Source organism: Heterocephalus glaber, unplaced genomic scaffold (assembly GCF_053883595.1).
Source record: "Heterocephalus glaber isolate CG9 unplaced genomic scaffold, H.glaber_assembly_v1.0 deba00001504, whole genome shotgun sequence".
NCBI lineage: Eukaryota > Metazoa > Chordata > Mammalia > Rodentia > Bathyergidae > Heterocephalus > Heterocephalus glaber.
The window spans coordinates 70,122,501-70,145,341 of record NW_028258324.1 but is presented as its reverse complement, the minus strand read 5'-3'; the positions used below and the strand labels follow the sequence as shown (position 1 = coordinate 70,145,341).

Here is a 22,841-nt window from a genome sequence, read left to right as displayed (position 1 = left end):
ATTACAAGTCAAGGTAAATGTTACAGGAAAGTTGATCGCTGTGAGACCTGAGCTATCTTGAGCAGGACTTGGGGCTCTTGAACCAGTTATCTGATGCCCAGCAGAGGGAGCTGGGACCCCCATTACCATCAGGGTCTCTTAACCTTTTGATGTCTGACCCTGAACATGTATATGTTCCTCCACTCCCTCCCTCATTCATGGATTTGGCATCCCTTCATTGGGTCCTTCATAAGCCAGTGCCAGTGAGGATTTAGGGATGGGCCACCCAAAGCCCGCACACCCTGGAGGTGTGCACAGCTCAGACGACACTGATGTACAACCCCTCGGTGTAAGTGCTATAGTTAGATCAGCACCAGCTGCTGTAAGGAAGGGACGGAGGCTGGCAGTGCTGTCAGTAGAAGGTATCCGAGAAGGTGACTTTTGAATTAAGCCGTGGAGTCTGTGTTGGAGTAAGCAAGAGGGGAGTAGGGAGCAGTATACACACAGGCCCTGGGGTGGGCGGAGCAGGGCAGGCTGGAAGACCACATACCAGCTCGCAGGAGAGAAAGGAGCCGGTTCATGGACTTATGATACTGACCAAGCTCTCTCTTTCCCAATTTGTCCCTAGCTGGGGCATCCATTTCCTCTCAGCCCAGAATACTGGTCTTGGGCATCTGGTGCTCACTGTTCTTCAAGTCCACAGGGCTCCTTGGGCACCCTCTATGCGGCCACTTCCCTGGCCCTCTGCTCTGATTCTTCCCTCGTGCAGGGCATGTTTGTCCACATGTGTTTTGGAGTACACTGTGCTTTCTATTCTTTTTACGGAAGAGCTCGGAGGTGAAATGATTTGCCCGAGGTCAAAGAGGCAATCACTGGCAAAGGCCAAGACCAGATCCAGCCTAACGGAGACTTAATTCTCTATTCTTCCCACGACATCAGGAAAGCCTGGAAGGGACCCAGGGGGACCTGAAAAGCTGCACCCAGACGGCACACCCAGGTCCTTCCTGGGCCACTTCAGGTGACACCCACCCACAGGAGTGGGCTCTGCACATGTGTTCTTTCCTTTTTAGGAGAGGGAGAGGGAGCTGGGCAGCCAGGCGCTGGTGGCACTTGTGAGTGGCACAGCCCAGGAGTGGAATAAGTTCTAGGTTGGGGGTGGGGACCCAGGGCAAGTGGCTCTCTGCCTCCCCTTCCGCTCCCTGCACCTCTGTTTCTCATTAATTATTCCCATCTCATGCAGCAGGAATGAAAACAGACTCAGGATCTGGCTGAGGTGTGCTGTGATTTCAGAGGTGGGTGCCCTGCCTCTGACTGCTGGGGGCTGGGGAAGACCCCCTTCCCTACTTGGTGGCCTGATACAGAGAAAGAGAGAGGCAAGAGACAGCTCTCCCCAAGCTGCTCTCCCTTCTCTGGGCACCAAACCCGGGGCTCGGTGGGAGAGGTGGTGTTTGCCTGAAAGACGGTGTCAGCAGGAATCTGGGGGTACTAGAGCTGGCTTTCCCCAGACACCATGCCTCCCCACATGCCCAGCACTGTTCTGAAAACATCCCCTCCACTCACTTTCAAAATCACTTCTACTGTGAAAGTCTTCCTGTGCTCATTTCCTTATCCTTTCTGAGCCTCCAGTCACCCAGGCCCCTTCTGGGGCTTGGTACCTGTATGTGTTAATGAGCTTTCTGTCACCATGACACAATACAGAAAATAACAACTTCAGGAGGAAATATTTACTTTGGCTCACAGTTTTGTATGTCCCAGTCCATAGTCACCCGGCACCATTGCCTCTGGGTAAGGTAAGGTAGAAACAGCTCAGCACGCAGGGCATGGTGGAGCAGAGCAGCTCTCCTCACGGCAGCCAGGAAGCAGGGAGAAACCTTCGTCTAGGAGGAAGGGGTGGGAGACAAGGTACACCCTTCCAAGACTCTTGTTCCTAGTGACCTGCTTCATCCAATTAGGCCCCACCTTCTCATAAGCTCCTGCAGCTGATGAACTCATCAATGGATTAATCTACTTGATGAAGTTAGCAGCCTCATGATCCAATCACTTCCCCCAAAGCCCGTCAACTAACAACCAAGCCTTCAATGCAGCAAGGGAGCCTTTTGGGGGACATTTTGAATCACAACCATAACACTGGCTGACCAAATTATTCTTGGCTCCAGACTCTGAGCTTTCACACCCAAGTGTTAACCTCTTAACTCCAGTGACCGCCTCCTTCATTCCCTGTTGGCCTCCTGACAGCACTCTGGGCTGCACTTGGATCCTGGCCATCACTTAGCCACGATCACAAGTCTGGTAACCCAGGTTCCCACTGCTTCTTCCTTCCTCCACTTTCAAAAATCTGCGGTCCCCAAGCCCCTTCTTCGCCCCACCTGGAGGCCTATGAGGGTATACTTCTTTCCTTGCCCCTGGATTGGGCCCACATTCCCACCATGACCTCTCTGAGCAGTCCTTTCCTTGTTTGCTGACCTCCGGTAGCATTCAACCGCAGCAGCTGGTGCAGATTTTTCTATACTGCTCAGGACCCAACTTCACCCTCTTCTCTTCTCAGCAGAGTTGCTCACCATCTGCTTTACTGCAGTAATGCGTACTCTTGACAAACTCCTACTGAGGCCTCTGGCAGGCACTGAGCCCCAGGCAATGGAGATAAGGAGCCTATAGGCCAGTGGAGGAAAAGGGATATTCCAGGTGGCACCGATGGATTGGAGGAGAGTGGCATCATGAGAATAGTGCTTTGGGGAGTGAGGCATTTGGGGATGGACTGGATTATGCAGAAATGGAGCAGGAAGGCAGGGGAGGATGCCCTGGTCTAGATTTAGGGTAATAAGGTCTTAGTCGGGAGGGGGTGAGGAGAAGCTGTGGTAGAGGGCACAGGTGTGAGGGATCTTAGAGAGGTAAGTAGCAACACACTTAGTGAGGGGGAGAGGTGGCAGATGCCTGAGCATGGGTGATGTGGGAGTTGGCAGCTGGGCGTACTTTGGAGCCATTTATTGATATGGAAAGTATAGGAGAAGGAGGAGTAAGTGTGAAGACAAACCATGAGTTCAGTCTGAGGCTTCCACAGAGAGATGCCCAGGAAGTATATGTGGATCTGGGGCTCAGGAGGCACAGGCTCTGGCCTGGGGTCATCAGGAATAGCATGAAGGCCAGGATTGCCCAGGAAGGTTGTAGAGAGAAGAGCAGAGGCCTAGGTGGGCGTGATGTCTCTTGGCTGCTCCTGCATGCATCATTCCTGCCTCCCTGAGAGTCTCTGCCGCATTGCATTGGAAATGTTTCTGTTTATCTTCTCTACCTTGATGGCTGCTCCTTCAAGGAGGCCGGGGTCTTTATAGTCCATCTTCTGCAGGATGATGCGCCAGGACCTAGTGCAAGACAGGCTTAGCAATGCCTGTGGGATGGATGAATGATAATAAGGATGTGCTGGCTATGTACTATGTGCCAGGCATAAACATTTGAATTTGGTAACCCATCTACTCTTCAGAACAACCTGGTGAGGTAGGGACTCTCATTACTTCCATTTTATAAATGGGGAAGCTCAGCTAAAAAAAGGTAAATCATTTGTTGACAGTTACAAAACTAGTAACCAGCAGAGCCAAGATTTGAATCCAAGTAGCCCAGCTTCAGAGCTGATGTTTTTACTCCCACTCTATTCTGCTTGGCAAATAAAATTTTAGAGTAAGAACTATACTGCAATTACAGTTACCATCATTGAATACTTTCTGTGCCAGGCACTGTGCTAAGAAATTTACCAATTATTTCTTTCTCTCTCTCTCACTGGAGATTAGACTCAGGGCCTCACACATACCAGGCAAGAACTTTATCCACCCCAATTATTTAACATAGATGAGTGAATTGATGGATGTGAAGATACAGAATCTGGATGTATGTATGAATAAAATATGTATGTATTGATATAGAGAGAGACAAGTAGATGAATGGATGCAGAATAAATGGGTAGATGAGAAGATAAATGAAAAATGGATAGAAGGATAGAAAAATAAGTGAGTGTATGAATAAAGAATTGTTGAATGAGTGAATGATGAGTAGGTGTGTGGACAAGGGGGTGTGTGAATGAATGAATAGGTGGATGAAGGGCAGATGAATGAAAGTATAGGCAAGCAAGAATGTGGGTGAGATAATTCTTGGATGGATCGGTAGAGTAATATATAAGTAGAGAAAGGAACAGGCAAATGAGTACATAGAAGGATGAATGGGTACATAAACCTAAATGAGAATATAGTTAAATAGGTGAGTAAGTGAATGGATGATGGATGGATGGATAGAAAAATTGGTAAATGGTAGGATGGATGAATGGATAGACAATGGTTGTATAGATAAAAGAGTGAATGAATGGATGCATGATTGGATGGCAGGATGGCTAGATGAATGAATGGTTGGATGAATGAGTAAGAATGGATGTGTGAGTGGATGAATGAAACGACATTTTAGATAGTTGGATGGTTAAAAGAACGAATTTCTGTATCGAGGGCAGTAAAAGACAGTAAGAAAAGCTACAAATTTATAGTCCCTACTCTTTCCCCTTTCCCCTGTAGGTATATCTATTCTTTTTCTTAGCCATTTCTTTCACATTGGTACATAGAATCTGTCCTGTTCTATCCTTCTGTCTCTAACACACACACACACACACACACACACACACACACACCAATAGTTTCCAGCCATCCTGATTCCTTTCTTGCTCTTCTACCTTGATGTCCGGGGAAAGTACTTTCAAACAACTAGCCTAGGAAAAAGGCAAGTAGTGATTTTGGGGGCTCCTCTGTCTGTCTCATAGTCCTAATTCTGGACCCCCAGAACCTGAGCAGATGTCAGGGTGGCACAGTTGTGATTAGATTAAACCACTAGGCACTCCAGAAAGGGCACACTGTGAGGGGAAGGGTGTTATGCTGGGCTGGCAGGAAAGCTGAATGTCTTCCCAGGTAAATGAGGAGTTTCAGGAAGCAGCACTCAGGCAGGCTGGTAGGAACCAGAACTTGCTGAGGTAGAAGCCTGGAGTAGAGGTGGTGGCAATTCCCACCCCATAGTCTAACTAACCCAGTTGGGTAATTCACTTAGCCTTTCCTCACCTGTGAAGTGACCTAGTAACATCCACCTCACATTTCACTAAGAGAATCAAACAAGATAATGCAAAACAAGTATAAATGTTTTCAACAAACTATAAAATTTGAAGATTTCACTGCAGGAGGAAAGTGGGGAGATGAGCTAAGGTACCTCTGTGTCTGTTTAGAAAGAAGTGTAGGGGCCGGGGATTTAGCTCAGTGGTTCCACTGCCTGCCTTGCAACCACAAGGACCCAAGTTCTATCCCTGGTACAAAAAAAAAAAAAGAAGAAGTGTAGGTTTAAGGGGATGATGACACCAAGGGTGTTGAGCCCCTGTGGTTTCTGGACACCAGCAAGAGCCTCTTGGGGCCCTTCTAGAGAAGCCCATTCTGCCTCTGCAGGCTCAAGCCTTTGCAGATTCCCAACGTCTGAGAAGGAGGAAGTAACGTCAGGGTGCAGATGGGGTGGGAGCTAGACTTGGAGCCCCTCCCCTAGTGGACCCTCCCTTCCTGGGCCAGGAGCCAGGAGGCGGGCACCAAGCTCAGGGCTAAACAAAAAGGAGCTGCTTGTTGTGGGGGATGAGTCATGGAGACCCCAGAATGGCCCTGGGAGGAAAGAGGGGGAGAGGGCTCCTCCCGCGCCCAGGAACGGGCTTCTAATGCAGCTGGACCTCAGCACAGAGCCTGTGGCCTGACAGGACTCCAGAAGCTGGGATTTGTACCTTTTACCTCCCCCAATGCTTGCTCTCACCTCTCTTGTCCCATTTCATCTCCATCATGTTGACATGTTTTCAGACAGAAGAGCAGAGGCTGGGAAACTCGTCTCGGATCTCACAGACATCTGCAATATTGAATAGCTGGGCTTTGACTCAACTGGGAGCAATTTCTTCTCTTCCACTGGGCTTGTACTGGCCTTGAACACAAGCTAGGGGACGGGCGTGCCTGTGTCTTGTAGTAGACTTCTTATGTAGATTCATCCCCATAGCAACCCTGCAAGGATGACCCATTTATTTCCCCATTTAACAGATAAAGAAAGTGAGGTTCAGGGAAGTAACTTACCCAAGGTCACATGTCTGGAAAGAATTAGAGCTTGGATTGGGACCCAGGGTGTCTGATCCCAACCAGAGTGGCATCTTAAGGAGGGGGTCTTGAGGACAGGGATCCCACAGGACTCTGAAAGAGGAGGGGAGAGGCCTGGAGAACTGGGTACTTTCTGTTTGACTCGGGGCCAGGACTCCTGCTCCACATGCAGTCACGTGCCAGCAGCCCCAGCGCTGCATGTGCGAAACGAAGGTGCTGAACCAGTGCCAATAGGGCCATACCCACCCCAGCCCCTACCCGAGGGCTCAGGAAATGACACACCTGAACTGTGGAACAGATTGTTGGACCCGCCTCAGATGGCCTCCCAGGGGAGGGGTTTGCAGATGGTGGCTCTGCAGCCCCTAGGAGGGAGGGGGCCAAGCCGCCTAGGCTGAGGGGCTCCTCCGCACACACCCAGTGCAGTATGGTGGGCACACAGGCGTGCGGATCCCGGGGCTGGGCTCTCGACCTGCTGTGTGGTCCTAGACAATTTGCCAAATATCTCTGAACCTCCTACTCCTCTTGTGCAAAGAAAGGGAGATACTTTTTTTTGCCTATCTGCTTGGGAAAGAGCCTGCAGCATAGCACCTCCACCCCAGGGGGCCCGACTCTGGGTAGGACCCAGTCTCCGGATAGATGTGGGATGGAAACTCCAGTGGTCTGTCTGTCCTGTCAGTGAGAAGTGTTAGGAAGCAGGAAACAGCACCTGGGGGCTGCCTGCAACTTTTTCCTACACGTCTGGCTGAGGTAAGGGAGCATCCTCTTGATACCCTGCAATACCTGAAATTGCTTTTCTGCTCCTGGGGAACAGAGAACCTGTTAAGGTTAGGGGAGGATGGCTAGGGGCATGGTGATTGGGCCTAATTTGGCTGTTAAACTCTGCGGAAGACACAGCTAGGCGTGGGCTCAGCTCTAGAACATCATCTTCTCTTGCCACAGGTAGGGAAACTGAGGCATTGGCGGGGCAGCCAGCAGAGCCCGAGCCCCCACATTCTCAGGCCTGAGTCAGAGACCTGAGCTGCCAGCCTGGCAGTGTCTGTCTCTCTTTTGGGGTTGCCTGAGGAGGGCAGTGTGGAGGCCTGAAGTGCCCAGGGGAAAGGAGGACAGCCAGGATCTTTCAGAGGCTCATTTCTCCTCCTTCCTTACCAGTCTTGGCCAAAGCAGGAGGGAGGCTGGGGGAGGGAGGGCAGAGCTTTGCAAACGAGGAGGCCGGAATTCTGGTTGGAAATCATTCAAATGAGGCTATGAAACCAGAACCCTGTCTCGGAACAAATTGGGCAGATTTGGCCTGGGGCCAGGGTACAAGGGGAGTGGAAGCCGGGCCTGGCTGAAGCAGGGAGGGGTCACAGGGGACTCTAATGCATGGCCCAAGTGAGTCCAGGCCCGGGATGTGATGGGTACAGGGGAAGCCATGCCTGTTTCCCCTCTGGTCACCCTGTGGGCTGCCTGCTGTGACAGAGGAGCGAAGCCACTCCTCTGGCCTGTCCTGGAGGGAAGAGTTTAGTCTACTACTGTCACCCTCCAGGGCTGCGCAGCTGTGACCCTGCCAGCTTCAATCCTGCCCCTCTTCCTGCTCTACAATTGCCCCTGAAGCTCCCCATCTTACGAATAATTCATTCAAACGTTAGGGCTCATGCTCTGTGCAAATCAAGGGGTACAAGGGAGAAATCAGCTGGGCAGCCAGGTGGGGAGGGTTGACAATCTGAGGCTTTGGAATAGGCCTTAAAAATGAGTTCTTATTCCTTGTCCTGACCAGGAAGGTATCTGGGGGCTCTCATGGGGCAGTGCTGCCCTGGACATTTTGGAGGGTGCTTCTCCCCCGCTCAGGCATGGAGGAAAACCAAGGCCCTCAGAGACCTATCAAAGGAGCTGCTGTGTGAGAGAGGCGACCTTGGCAGGGTCACGAGGGTTCATGTGCCGCCTGGAGAGGACCAAGGCCTGTGTGATGGACGGGCAGGAAGGCGTCCAGGGGCTGGACCAAGAGGGAAGCGGCAAAGGCAGGACAGTAGGCTCCTGGGCCAACGGGAGCTTCCTGTCCAGCTGGCTGGGAGCCACAGGCAGAGCCCCAGGGAGCTCTTTCCAGGGAGAAGTGCTGTCTGTCTGCTCTTTGTGGTCTGGGTGTCTGGTCCCCTCTCAAAGAGGAAACATTTCCTGGGCCACCCTTCCCATGCTCCTCCTTTAGACTCAAGGGCCAAAACCAAGTCTCAGGGCCAGCTGAAGCAGGCCTCAGACCCAAGCCAGGACACACGGATCCTGCCTCCCCTCCCCTCACCCTGGCTCTGGGGGTCTCTGGCATCCCGAACCTCAACACTGTCTGATCAGGTGGGGTTCTGCCTTGTTCCATGACAGCCGCTTCTACAATCTGTCCCACCCCATGGAGAGGGGCCAGAGACTGAATGGGATCCCCTTCCCACTCATCCCTGAGCCTACGGACCATTTGGAAGAGACCTTACTCCCCACCGCCTCCAGTGTGGGGGGATCTCAGGGGTTCCTGCCATGATAGAAGCTTCTAGAATCTTCCCTCTCTGCATTCGCCTCCATGTGGATCCCAGGGTCTTCTCTAACCTGCCCTTCAGAGCATGGGTCTCAGTCACATTCATGATGCTCCACACAGCCCAGGCTGCTTCAGTGAGCTCTCAGGGTTCTCTCCGTCTTCTTCTGCCCCCCATGTGGGTTTCTCAAGACCCCTTCGCCCTTTCCAGGGGAGCCTCAAAGAAAGGCCCTTCTCAGGGATGAGGGGTGGTGGCCTGGGCTTCTGGTGGGAGGGACCTTGCTTTCGGCCCTTCCTTGGGGACCGGGCTGGGCCTAGACCTCTCCTGTCATCCTTTCAACCCCTCCTCTCAACGGAGGGGGGAATGAGAGAGCTAGAGGGGGTGGGAGGAGCAGGAGAGGTGGGGGAACCGGTCCTGTGTTGTTCTTGGCTTAGAGCCCCCAGCCCCAGGGAAATCCTGACTCTGTGGAAAACTGAGCAGGCAGTCAGGCTGGGGGCAGGGAGGAGCTGGAGAGGAAGAGGAGGAGAGGGAGGAGGCCGGGGGCTCGGGGTGAAGTGGGGGTAGGGGCTCCCCTCATAAATCAGTCCCACCAGCGTCTCAGGCCTGACAAAAGCCAGAGACGCGGGGTCCCTGGGGGGCTGGGGAGGGGGCATGCGCACCGTCTTTGGATTGCAGGGGAGGAAAGGCATCCTGCTCAGAGGGCTCAGCGTCCAGCCCCCTAAAATAACAGGTGTGTGTGGCGGGGGAGGTTCTGAGAAAACAACTTCACAACTACCCGAGGAACTGGGGTGACCGAGACAGATGGGTGGGGGAGGGCCCCCCGGGCCTGCCAGTCCAAGCACTTTTACTGCCCCGAATTCTGGCCTGGCTTAAGCCTTGAGGAAGAGACTTCAGACCAGTTATTTCACCTCTCCAGGCCTCAGTCTCCTCAGACGTCAGAGGGCGCGGGGCTGAAGTCAAGCTTACGGAGGCCCAACCCCTCCTCCGTCCTCAGATGCCACACAACAGTCCTTCCCAGTGCCTGGCTGAGGAAAAGACCCCACTCTGGAGCTGGTGGGACCCCAGTCTAGTCTCCCCCACTTAACACCCGTGGCAGTGGACAGGTGCGGCCTCTCAGGTCCTCAGAGTGTGTCTTAGGCTGAGGGTCATGATGCCACGCTGACAGGGCTGTTGTGCAGTGAGGTGGGACAGTAAATGTGCAGTGCCTGCGCCACCTCAGTGGAAGGCTGCCATTTGTTTGTGTCCACCCTTGAGCATCTGCAGGTCTCAGCCTTCCAAAGAGCACCTCTTTCCTTTGATACTCAAGTATTCACACAAGTCCAGTGGTGCTAGGGAGGTGAGAAAGCCTTGCAGCCCCAGACTCTTTCTTCATGGAGAACCCTAGGAGGTGTATGTGGTGATCGGGGATGGGAAGGCACTGGCCCAGGCTGCTCCAGGGCCCTCCCCTGACTGCGAACAAACCCATCAGGCTGCCAGAGCAGGGAAGGGGCTGGCTGGACCCTCCTGGAAACCTCTCGCTGGGCTCTTTCCCGGGAGGCCTTGCCTGCCTCCGGGACTTCATATCCTGCAGCCCCAGGGCTCCTTGCAGGGACAATGGAAGCAGAGGCCCATCCTTGCTGAGCCGCTCTAGTCCAGGGCAGAGCTGGTGTGATTTGAAGGTAAAGGGTCTCGGGGGTGAAGGGAGTGTGAGGAGCCTGGGGAAGAGGTTGGCTGGTGGGGTCCGAAACTGTCCCTTTCCAAATGTGTCTTGTCCACTAGGTGCCAGCCCCCAGGACAAGGTCCGTGTAGGCATGGGTCAGTGGCTCTGTGGCCTTCTGGGCCCCTGCTAACCAGGCCTCACCTTCACCCCAGGGCTGTGAAGCCCAGTCAACTGGGAATGTCTAGAGATATTATTTCTCGGACAGCAAGGTCCTTTCGAGGTCCTGGACAGTTGGGCGTGCCGACCCTGCTGCCCGCTCCAGAGACTGGACATTCGTGACCTGCCAAGGCAGCCTTCCCTAAGCTGGGCAGCTGAGATGGCTGAAAAGTTCAAAGTGGAGAATACACAACCAGCATTTATTGCTGGCCCCTTGTGGGGGTGAGGAGGGGTCAGGAAGCCCAGCTGCGGATATCTCCTTGGAGGAGGAGGTGGCAGGGCTGCCTGCTCAGGGTGAGGCCCAGGGTTCTCCCAGTGCTCAGGCCTGGGATTGAGTCTCTGCTCTGCCATTCACTCACTGAGTGGCCTTAAAGAGCCCCTGTCCTCAGGCCTCAGTTTCCACAACTGAGGTTGGGCTTAGGGGTTGGGCTCAGAGACTTCTAAGGGCTCTGCTCTCCGTGATGGATGCTCTTCCGTGAGTCTATGAATAGTTGGCACAGAGGGATAGGACCTTGGTCCACTGGGGCTGGGGTGGCTGGAGATGCTTTGAGAATGAGCCCTGTGTGGGACAGGACAAGGTCCCCTTTCATTTCTCCAGGCTCTGGCAGCAGCCCTGGCCCCAGGCTCTCCCCCTCCTACCAAGGTCAACCCGACCCTGTCCCGGGGAGCATGGCCGCCTGGGGCAGTTGGGGTCAGAGGCTGGGGACTTGGGAGGAGCCCAGTGCGGATGCTCAGACTCCTATCCTCCCAGCCAGGGTCAGGCTCTGAGCAACTGCAGCTCTGGATACCCTGAGTTCCTGAAGGTGACTGGACTTCCCCCTTCACCCTCCTTGCAGCCTCGGTGGTCCCCAGAAAGACCCCCACTGTCTGTGGCATCAGACAGGCCAAGTGTGGAATCCAGACCTGCTGATTACAAGCCAGTGGCCTTGGGCAAGTCCGACTGCTTCTCACGTGAAGGTCAGTGACTCAAACGTCTACCTTGCAGAGTTTCGGGGGCAAGAGGGCTCACGAGTGAATGCCACGCTCGCAGCTCGCACTCCATGAAGAGCGGCTGTGACGATCATCATCAGAGGCCCAGCAAGGCAGAGAAGATGCCAAGAAATCCAGACCAGGCTGGACTCCTCCTGCTGCCTCAGCCTTCGCTCTCTCGGTCTGTTTGTCCATCAGGGAATTGGGGGCTTCCAATTCTCAGGCCCTAAAATCTGCACAATTTAAAGTAGTCAAAACAAACCCTCCACTCACTCTATTTATGCTGAGAGAGAACAAGCTCCTGGCCAGGCCTAATGGGTTCCAGGTGTGCTCTGTGCCCTGCAGCGGCCGAGCCGCCCGCCGTAGTGGTGGCTGTGTCTTTGCCCCACTGGCTGGGAAAGACCTCTGTAGCCCTGGCCTCCCGCCTGTGCAAACTGTGGAGTTGGATCAGACCCTACCCAGACATCAACCTTGTGCTCAGGGGGCCTAGGTTCGAAGCCGAGAGACATTGTCCCTACCCCTGGGAGCATGGGGGTCTCCCAGACTCCTGCCTTGACCTCACGAGGTTAGGGGGCTGCCTGACTTCATAGACCTGTAAAACTCCCTCTCACGGGAGGTCGAGCGCGGGAGTGACCTCCCAGAGGGGTCCCAGCATCCAGGTGGCAGCCCAGAGGCCACGAGTGAGGTTTCCTTTATTACCATTATATATTAATTATTGTGTTATATAATCAGAGTGACAGCCGTTGCTTATTAATGGCAAACCTCGGGCCAGGTACTATATTCAGTGCTTCCCATCCATGAGCTCATCACATGCTCACTGCCAGGCACGGTGATGGATGGCTAATGTGATGGCCAAGCACAGAGGGGGACAGGGAGGCTCAGGAGAAGGAGCCTTGCCTGGGTCGTGAGGGGGCTAAAGTGGGACTTGAGCTAGAGGCTGTCTGACCTCAAGGCTCAGGTCTGCTCTCCAGACTGGACAGGGCCCCTTTGGCTCCACTCTGCTCAGGGGCTGGCCCAGCCCTACCCTAAAGAGGGAAGGAGGGACATGTGTCAGTGTGAGTGTGCACGGGAGGATCAGGTTTGGGGGCACAGCAGGGTGAGACTCTTTCTGGAAGTGATGATGCCAGGGGCTTAAACGCCCATCAGCTGGGCATACAGCAGGTTCCCATCCCTGACCCCCAAATTCTTCTGGTCTCAAACTTCAGCCCTGCCTGCTACCTAGGTGAACACCCTTTCTCTCAACCTCTTCACCCGCCCTTACCCTTGCTGGGTAGTGGAGAGGACTATTGGCATGGGGTCACCATCTGATTCCCCCTCTCCCATCCATATCAGATAGGCCTTCTGGGACAGACCGGGCGGTTTCCCACCAGGGGATGACTGAAGACCCACCCGGCACCACAGCAGGGAGTGGGCATTGTGGCAGTGAGAGCCCGCTTTTGGCCTTCTGTTTGGGAAATTATCAGTATTAGTAATTTTTAGCCTCTGTATCTCAATGATCAGCCCATACACACAGCATTCTTACTGTTAGAACTCGTGAAAGCACCTGGCGCTACCCTGCATAACCCTTACAGTGTGTGATTGCAAATTTATTTACATATGCATTTGGTTACTTCTGGCTTCCCCCAGACTGCATGCTCCCCAAGGGGAGTCTGCTTTCTGAGGCTTTCCAGTGCCTGGCATGGCACTGACATGTAGGTGCCTGGCAGAGTTTGCATCTATGAGTAGATGAGTGAAATGGAGTCAGTGGGGGAGCTAAGAAGAGGTGAGACTGGAGGCTGGGAAGGGGGAGTCTGAGCATCAAGCTTTTGGAGTCTGTGTATGGAGCTGGGCTTGGAGAGCACATACAACGGGGGCAGAGGGGGCCGTCATTGGCGTCCCCCAGCGAGCCAGGTATGGCTCTGGGATGGAGAAGCTGAGTGGAAGGGCCCCTTCCCCTGCCTAGAGCAGGACTGCAGCCTCCTACAGGTAAGAAATCCGAGGATTCAGGCCTTTCCAGGATCTCTAGACCCTCACAGCCCAGAAGAGCCACCAGTCAATCCCCTCAGCCCCCAACTCTCAAAAGGGAATTTTGGAAGAACCTCCGTGTTTGGTTCATTTCAGGGAAGTCATGGAGAGAGGGGCTGATGCCTAGAGCCGCAGGATGGGATGTGTCCTAGCTCGTGTCCCCTCCCCTCCGTCTCTAGAGCTGTTCAGGGGACGACACTTCACACTACTCAGTCAGTCCCTCAGCCTCTGCACCTTAGACCCATATTCTAGGAGCACAGAAAGGGAAGTTTCTCAGAGTCAAGAAGATCTGGGGTCAAACTCTACCACTTTTTGGTGAGGAGCCTTGGGCCCACTCCGCTTCTCCAAGCCTCAGTTTCCTCTTTTGTGCAATGGCGATGATGATCAATGCGATCATCTGAGCAGTAAGGGGCTGGGCTCCCACTGCTGCTCTCACTGTCTAGCTGTGTGGTGGCGGCAGGGCTCCTTCAGTGTCTGGGTGTCATCTTCCACATCTGTCAGACGGGGTTGGTTCCCGTAAGGGTGAAGGCCCCTTCCAGCTCCGGCTTGCTTGGTTCTATTCTGAGCAGAGAGCCCCACCTCTGGGGAGGGGGTGTGAACATTCCTTCAGCTCAGATTCAACCCAGGCACATGCTTGCCCAGCCCCATCCTTCGTATTCAGCCGGTAGCTATTTGCCACATTGGCTCCGCCCCTGGCACCAGGCTTTCCCCCCACCCCACCCCTCCCTACCCTGCTTGCCAGGGCCACAGGTGGGTGGCTGCATTCTTGTTCCGAGGGGGGAGGCTGGGAGGACAGAAGTAGAAGGGAGAAGCGGTAGGGTGGAGGGACCCGGGGGGAAAAGGCAGAAACTGTGGTCCTTGAAGCCAGCGGTTTCCAGGCTGGCTGGCTCTGCCCTTTCCTACCCTAGCAGTGTGTCTTTGGGCAAGCGGCTTTCACCTCTTAGAAGCCTGGTATCTCCTTTATGAACAAATAACAATAACGATTAAAAAAAACCCTCAGAGGGGCGGGGGATTTAGCTCAGTGGTTCCGGTGCCTTCCTTGAAAGCACAAGGTCCTGAGTTCGATCCCCGGTACCAAAAAACAGAAAAACAAAAAAAAAAACCCAAAAAAACCCTCAGAGTGCCAGGAGGATTAAATGAGCGACTACATGTCAAGTGTGTGGCACGGAGAGTTTTGTTCTCCAGGGGAGGCAGGGACCTACGCCCGTCCCTCGGCCCCCGGGAGAGGCAAGTTCCACCAAGGCCCGCGGGGGCGCTCTGGCGACTTTCGCGGAGCTAGCTCCCTCCGGGCTGGCCGTCGCGGGTCCTCGGCCCCGCCGCCCCCTGCCCCACCAGCACGGCCTGGCCTCGTACAAGCGCCTTTGATCTGCAACCTTCAGGGGGATTAAGAGCCAGAGAGCCCCGCTCCCCGGGGTCCCTCGCTCCGCCGCCCTCCCCCGGGCTGACCTCCCAGTCGGCGGCCCGGGCTGGGGGCTGGCTCCGCCGGGGTGGTCCCCGCGCTCCGGCCGCCGCGCCTCCGAGCAGGCCCCGTGGATTACCGGGGGCGGGAGCGGAGGGGTGGGCTGGGCTGGCGCCTCCTGGACATTTTGGCCCGGGATTCGATGTAAAGTGTTTAAAAAGAAAAACTCTCCGGAGGAGGACGTAACCTTTTCTTAACATCTGGGGCTCAATTAGCTAATGACAGCAAAGCCTTCTCCGGTGTCGCTGACCCCTGGGCAGCAGCCCGGCTCCCCCAGCCCCGGTATTTATACAGCTGCGGCCCCTCGCTGGGACGGGGGCAGGGGGTTTGGCTGGGTTATCTCTGCGGAGATCCGCCGCCCACCCCCAAAAGAGAGAAAAGGCTCAGCACAGCGTCCCACCCACCGCCGGCCCTGCTGATCGCAGCTACTCTCCTCTCCCAGTCCCCGAGTTCTGTCTCCTCTCCCTCCTGGCCCTGCCTGCCTGTCTCTTCTCCCCTCTTTCTGTCTCCTCCCTCCCCAGCGGCCTCCCCTGCTCCGGCTCTCTGAATGGCTCCCTTGTTCGCCCTCCGGGTTCCTGTCTCCCTTCCTGGGCTCCTTTCCTTCATGCCTCCTGACACTGCCAGTTTTGAACCCAGGCAGACTCCCTTTCTACTCCGTCTTCCTTTGGTACAATCAAAACAGGCTGGAGTCTTTTAAAAAAATCACCAATACAAAGGAGAAGAGCAATAAATGCAGAAACTATAAATAACACCAAAGTCATGTCCAAAGGCAGTTCGGAGTAGCAAAGGAGAGCCCAGGATTTGGAATAAAAGAAGCAGAGATCAACTACTACCTGTGTTGCTTACGAAAGTCTGTCATCTTGGGGAAGTCATGGGCCTCATCTATAAAAAGGGCATAATGATAGTTATTAAACAATAACAAAACACGTTGCTTGTTCTTACACTAGTGCATTTGCTTTTTGGTTTTCCTGGAGAGAATCTTGGAGTCTGTGATTTTTTTTTTCTAGGTTAGAGCTGTGTTCCAAAATTGTATCTCTTACTCTTCCAAATAGACTAAAGTTCTCGCACCCATTGTAGACTCCTTTACCTAGACGTGAAGGCCTCTGGCCCTTTTTACAGAAAAACTCAGTTCCCCGGCCCTCCCTGTGGAGGATGCTTTGTGAATCCCCAGGAGAATCGAACGAAAAGGATGCTCTTGCTGTCTCTAACACTGGGCCACAGATATCTCCAGGCAGAACCGGAGCCAGGACCAGGATGTCGCCTCTACAGCCGGGGGGGGGGGGTAAGAAGCCGTGGAAGACGACGGGGGGGGGAATCTTGGTACCTGAACGGGGAGAGCACAGCTGCCTCCACCCTGTGCCCCGAGCCCGCCAGGCCATCGACAGAGGTGGAAGCGGGGCCTGGAGGCAAAGGGGGCTGGGAGACCCCGCCGCCCCTCACTGGCTCCGGATGGAGAGTCCGGAGAACGCTCCGCTGGCAGGGAGACCTTCCTGTCAGCCCCTTCTCGAGCGCTGCCCGCCGCGGGGTGCACCCGGCTCCTCCCCAGGCCGGCTGGGCGAGAACCCGAGAAGGTGGCAGCGGAAACCGGAGCCTGGCGCCGGGTGGCCGCCAGGGCCTCGGCTCGGAGAGCTTCGCCGCCGCGTGCCAAGGTCAACCGAACCTCGTCCGCTTGGGAGGCCGTGGGCCCAGGCCCGAGGGGGTGTCCCGGCGGGCGGGTGAGGCACACCATCCCGCCAGGCCTCCCTCCCAGCCGCCCACCTGCCCCCGCAGGTGCCTGGACGAGGACGGGGTGGGGCCGGGCAGGGCCTGAGGCCGGGCCGACTGGTGTAGGACCCCGGGCTGGGCTGGGAGAGCCCACAAAGGGCGTGGAGATTGCCTGAGAGACAGCCCGGCTCTGACTGCTCGCCCTGCGGTGTAGCCTTGAGGAAGTTCCTCGGGGATGTTGTGTTGCTTCGGTTTCCTCTTCGGAAAGAGAGAGAATACTTGGGTCAAGTTTCTTCCCGAGCTCAGGCGCTCCGTCAGCACAAAGGTGGAAGTCAGCCTGGGCTGCTGAGGAGAGCAGAGAGGGGTCTGGAGGACGGCGGGGGCTTGGGGGAGGCAGAGCCCTCAGGGCCTAGCACCCAGGTGCTTTCCCTGGGACCCTGGCCATGGGGGCTTCGGGGAGGGGCTGGAAATGGGTCCTCTTGGGAGATGACAGAGTAGTGGGGTTTCTATGATGGACCCACCTGAGCTTCATGGTAGGGTGGTGTGGGGTAGGTTTGGGTTGAACGCCAAGGAGCACCTGGGTGAGGTCGGGCAGTTGGGGTGGTGGGAGGGGCAGAGGAGTCTGAAACCTGGGTGCTTTGATGGGAGGGTGTGCTCTTTGTTGGCCTTAACTCAGTTGTTCAGAGTGGGAACTAAGCGTGGGCCTGGGGCCGGAGGGCTGATGAAGAGGGATGCAGCTGAGGCTGGATTACAGGAGCTTGAAAGCAAAGTTGGGGAAAGCTTTCAGGGGATAGGAGAGGGCCGACACTGACTGAGGCCAGCTTGTGCCTTTCTGTACCTGGACTCATCAAATTCCCACCGTGCAGGGTGGTGTTACTACTCTGTTTTACGGGTGGAGAAACTGAGGCTCAGAGTGCTGAAGAACCCTGCCAAGGCCACTCTGAAGGCGATGAAAAGGTGAAGGCACAATGGAAACCCTGGTCTGTCAGGCCCAGGCTACTTCCCTCCGCCAGGCAAGAGTCCTGACCCTGGGGCCTCCCTGCTCCCTCCCCTGTCAGGTGTGTCCACCCTGGGGCACTGACCCATCTGCCACGAGGAAGGGGCTGGACTTTTAACCCATTGAGCCAGCTGGGAACCAGCCAGAACTTGGCAGGGAACCTCACCCACCTGAGAGGAGAGGGGAAAGGGTGGCTTCCCCCTCAAATAAGATCAAACCAAGCCGGGCGTGGTGGTGCACACCTGTAATCTCAGCACTTGGGAGGCTGAGGCAAGGGGAGCACCATGAGTTCAAGGCCAGCCTGGGCTACACAGCAAGATCTTGTCTCAAAACAAAAACAAAAATAACAACAAAACAATAACAAAAAGGTCAAACCATTTAGTTTGTTCTGTGATATTATTTTGCTCTTAATATTTCCATGGTTTCATATATGTACATCTATATATACATGCATATAAACATGTACATACATACATGATCCTTGTGTAAAGTGCTATAGTTCACCTTTGCATAGATATCCGTCTATGATTTATCTATTCCTGTGCTACCGGACATCTATATTGTTGCTACAGTTTTGCAACCACAAACAATGGTTCAGTGGACATCCTTATAAGACTACCTTTGTACAGGTGAAAGTATTTCTAGAAGACGAAAATGACATCAATGCGTCCAAGGTGTGCTTGTGTTAAATTTGGGTAGATAGTACCAGGCTTCTCTGCAGGAGGCTGCAGCAGGTTACACTCCCTCCATCCAACCTCGGTGCCTGCTCCTCCATCCTGACTGCTGGGAACTGTGTTGTGTGTTGCTTTGCCAGTCTAGTGAGTGAGTTTTTCACTTTGGTTTTCAGTTTTTACCCTGAGTTTGCAGCTTAGCCAAAGACCAATTAAGCTGAAGAAAGCATTGCTTGTGAAGAATCAAAGAGGGGCTCAGCAGTGAATAGCAGGGGTTTAGGGCAGCTCTCAGGGAGAACTTTTTGCAGCACCTGGCTCTCTAGGGAGTGGAATTCCCTTCTCTGGGGGTACTCTTAAGCTGCAGTGTGGCGTAAGTGACCCCAGGAGCTCTCAGTGAGGTCTGGTGGCATTGGCTCTCACAGTCACTCACGGGGTGAATCCTGGCTTCACACAGGTCGAGGGGACACACGACAAGCTGCCCACGACAGAAGATGGCAGGCTGCAGAGAGGCCACTGCGTTCAGCTTCCTCTCAGAGTCAGGGGAAATGAGGATCACCAGGCTGGCTCTGAGTGCTACATGCAAACTGGGAAACCCACCATCTGAGGAGGAGAGTGACGGGAAGAGAAAGGAACTCCAAACTTAGCAAAGGTGGGATTCACCTTGGCTTACCAGCTATTCCTTTCTAGATATCTTCCTTTTGTTTTGTTTTTTTTGTGTGTGGAGGGGGACAGCAGAGATCGAATTCAGGACCTTGAGCTTTTGAGGCAGGTGTGGGTCCACTGAGCTAAATCTCCGGCCCTCTAGGTAGCTTCCTGAAAGAGTTCAAGACAGTATATTAGAGTGATCCATGCATTATCCATGTTTATAGCAGCACAGTTCATAATAGCTAAATCTTGGAAGTGGCCTGCCTTATATGTCCATCAACAGATGAATGGATAAAGAAAATGGGCTATTTATACACAATGAAGCACTTCTCTGTCATAAAGAAGGATAAACTTTTTGTAGGAAGATGGATGCACCTTGAGACCATATCATTAAATGAAATAAATCAGATACACAAGCTTAAATACCACATAGTTTCTCTTCTATGAGGAAACCCAAAATATAAACAGCAAAATAAAAGATAGATAATAGGAAATAGGGAGATAGATATTTTGCAAAACGGAAGGGGACCAAAAGATGAAGGGAGGGAAAGGGAGAGGAGGGAACAAAGAGAGAATTAAGATGTGTTATGTGCATGTACCAGCTTCTCGTGAGGAATATAGTCATTATGTACTGCAAACATGGACTAATAAAAAAAGTGAAAAGAAAAAAACCAAACAACAACACAGCTGGTAGAGTGCTTTTTGTATATAGTATTTCTCTAAGTGTTTCAATTTATTGAGTAATTTTATGATTGTAACAATTCCATGGGCCAAGTGTAATGATTATCCCATTTTGTAGCTGAGGGTGTGGAAGTCTAAATTTAAGTGGCTCAACCAAGATGGCACAACTAGAAAGTAGCCCTCTGGGATTTAACTCAGGTGTGGGGCTTTGGGGTCCAGCTTTCCCATCAGCCCCCAGCAGGCTCTCTCTGGACTCTCTCACCCATGTGATAACTGCCATTAACAGGCTGTGCACCAGGCACAGTAGTGTTGTTTTTGCCACGACAAGTCTATGAACTAGAAGATGTTACTCTTAATTTAGAGATGAGAAAAGAGGCCTGAAGAGCCCCCACCTTGGTTAAGATGACCCAGACAAAAAGAAGCTGAGCTCGGATCTGTATGAATGAGGAGATCTTGCCCTTTCCATATCACCACAGGGTCTTTGACAACCGAAGAAGAGCAGCCGCACAACCACAGAATGGCCGCCTCTCAAAGTGGCTTCTCTGAGCCAGGTGTGCTGGCATTTGCCTGTAGCCCCAGCACTAAAGAGGCTGAGGCAGGAGGATCACCTCGAGTTCAAGCCCAGTCTGAGCTAGATAGTGACACCCTGAGAGAGAGAGAGAGAGAGAGAGAGAGAGAGAGAGAGAGAGAGACTCTTTGCAAAGATGAGAGTGTGTCACAGCAACTGGACAAAGTATCTCTGTGTACCTACGTGTGTTTGTGTGTGTGTATGTGTGTGTGTGTGTGTGTGTGTGCCATGTAGTGCTGACTGTGGGAAACACATTCCTTACCTATAACTGGAACCTGAAACCTTTGCCCCCTTGCCTCATTTTTAGGTAAACCCTAAATTGGGCTCTTGGACAGAACTTGCTTTGAAGAGCTTCAGGTCACCATCTTGGGTGAGCACAGGAGGACTGTCATTTTACCTTAGAGGGTGGCTCCTTCCAAGGGGAAATGTAAGAGCACAAATTGCCGCTGGGCCTGGCCACACAGTGAAAAGGGCAGAGGGAGCCATTCACACTTTCCTGTGAATTGCTTTGTCGGCTAGGGTAGTGTTTCTCCAGCTAGGCATCTACTTGCAGAGTTCCTAAGTTCTTGGAATAGGTTTTAAAGTTGAAATTTCAATAATATTAAAATATTTTAGCAGTAATAAAGACGGAACTCTGCAGTGAAACATTTTCATAGACTAGAACTTCAGTTCTTTAAACTGGTGTTGTTCAGCTATGGGAGTTCATAGATTGGATTTATGAGAATTGCTTCTTTCTTCCTCCTCTTCCTCTTTGCCTTTTTTCTTCTTTCCCTCAACCTTCTTGTCCTCCCTTTCTCTTCCTTCTTCTTCCTCTTCTTCCCCTTCTTCTCATTTGTCTTTCATTTTCTTTGAGTACTGGGAATTGAACCCAGGACCTTTGCACTGAGCTACATCACCTTCTCTATTTATTTACTTATTTTGAGACAGTCTTGCTAAGACGCTAAGTTCCCCAGGTTGGGCTCAAACATGTGATCTTCCTGCCTCAGCCTCCCAGAGTGCTGGGATTATAGGCCTGGGCCATCACACCCAGGTGCTTCCTCCCTCTTTCTTGCCTGCTTGCTTGCTTTCTTCTGCCTTTCTTTCTTTTGCAGGATTTATTTATTTTTAAATTTTTATTTTTATTGGTACATGTTTGCAGTATATAATGCTCACATTCACTGCGAGGAGTTGGTACAAGGTGCATAAAGCATCTCAATTCTTTTATGTCCTCTCCCCTCTCTTCCCTCCCCATCCCTGCTTCTCCTTTCAAGGGCACTTACATTACATAGGCTTGGAGGACACTGACAGATATGAGCTCCGTCACCACAAGCCCTTCCAGCCCTGACACCTCAGTGGCCAGTGCGCTGGGGCTCCACAGGTCTGGCTTCTAGTCTTGGCCACTTGACCCCTGGGATTCTTGGTTTCTGCAGCTGTGAAGTTCACTCACTCTGTAGCACTGCACAGCACTCTGCCTGCCAGGCCTGCCCGGCTGCTGACAGAGCTGGGAGACAAATGTGCTCCAGGCCCAGGCTGGGAGGTGCATCTGAGGTGTGAAGGCGCTGAGCGTGACGCCCTCCTGGCTAAGAGTTTAGGACAAGAGAGACACTTCTGTGACAGAGGGGAGATGGAAGCCATGGGAAGCCAAGGAAGGAAAGGGCTGCTTCAGCCTGCTGTGCAGTGTGGGGCTTTGCTGTAGACCCGGCTTCAAGCTGAGCCAGGGCCACAGAGGGCGAGGAACCCGACCCTGCAGACAGGCGGGATGGAGAAGCAGGTGTGTGGGGTATGCTCTGGCAGAGAGCCAGGTGAAGAGCACGCGGCAGGGGCTGGACCTAGAGTTGAAGAGCCTCGGAGATCATCTTGGCCACCTCTTTGTGGGTCAGGGAAACGTCATGAGGCCTGAGTTGGTTAAAAGGATTTCTCAGGATCACATAACATGCTGGGGCCGTGGACATAGCAAGGAGGTAGGCAGGGACTTTTTTCAATCTGAGCTGAGTTTCCAGCCTCAAGAATGTTTTGGAGGGTTCAACTGAAGCTGGCAACCCCTCCATTTTCCATCACACACTCCATGGAGCCCTCCGTGGACTAACAACCCACATCCCTCCAGCCCCTAGGGTTCCTGAGGTTCTCAGTCCACAGGCCCGGGTGCAGGGTGGGGGGATTTTAATTTTATTTCTGCTCCACAAAATAGCCACATCCTGGTGAAGACCCATGTGGAGGGAGGTCTTTAGCTAACCTTTCTCAGCCCTAGTCCTTGAGCAGCGGAAATAGAAATCAGAACCGAGGCTGGAAGGAGGTGTGAAAGCCAAATCCCGCAAAAGGGCTCCCTGACCTCAACATACACAACTTCCACGTTAGGGCAGAGTGAATTTCAATACATTTCAGCTCAACGAGGCGATGGCCTTCAATCTCAGACATGAGCAGCCTGCTTTCATTTCCTTGGTCATGGGAGACTGTCAGGCCAAGACCACCCCTCTGGTCTATCCTGTGGGCAGGGACCTCATTACCTCAGGACTCACATGGTGGCCATCTGGGCAAACAATGCCTTGGAGTCTTGTGCCCTCTTTTGTCAGCCTCTTGGAAAGAAAGAGCTAGTGTGCGTGTCCACCAAAGGTTCCCAAAAGGATGGCTGTGAAACCCAGAGTTACCATCTGCTCTGGTGGGAAATGTGCCCCCTATAGTTCATATGCTGGAAACTTAAAGCACA

At 53.3% G+C, this 22,841-nt stretch overlaps 2 long non-coding RNA genes across 5 annotated transcripts in view; one reads left to right on the top strand and one right to left on the bottom strand.

Moving 5' to 3' along the window:
* Positions 1-1,496: 1,496 nt before the first annotated feature.
* Positions 1,497-16,387, bottom strand: LOC110348592 (uncharacterized). Its single transcript, XR_002393941.2, has 4 exons — positions 16,217-16,387; positions 15,726-15,774; positions 5,785-6,023; positions 1,497-3,361 (listed from the first exon to the last, which is right to left on the bottom strand). It is a non-coding gene; the product is annotated as an uncharacterized LOC110348592 (long non-coding RNA).
* A 184-nt stretch (positions 16,388-16,571) lies between these two features.
* The window catches only part of LOC106008541 (uncharacterized), an 18,216-nt gene continuing 11,946 nt past the window's right edge, over positions 16,572-22,841 (top strand). The window contains exons 1-4 of one of the 4 annotated variants that reach the window (XR_015441047.1): positions 16,572-16,662; positions 17,463-17,609; positions 18,719-18,913; positions 20,466-20,528. This is a non-coding gene — a long non-coding RNA (uncharacterized LOC106008541). Of the gene's footprint in view, positions 16,663-16,683; positions 16,922-17,462; positions 17,610-18,718; positions 18,914-20,465; positions 20,529-22,841 lie in introns of those variants that run through there. The other 3 variants (XR_002393938.2, XR_015441046.1, XR_001182867.3) reach the window with 3 other exon arrangements.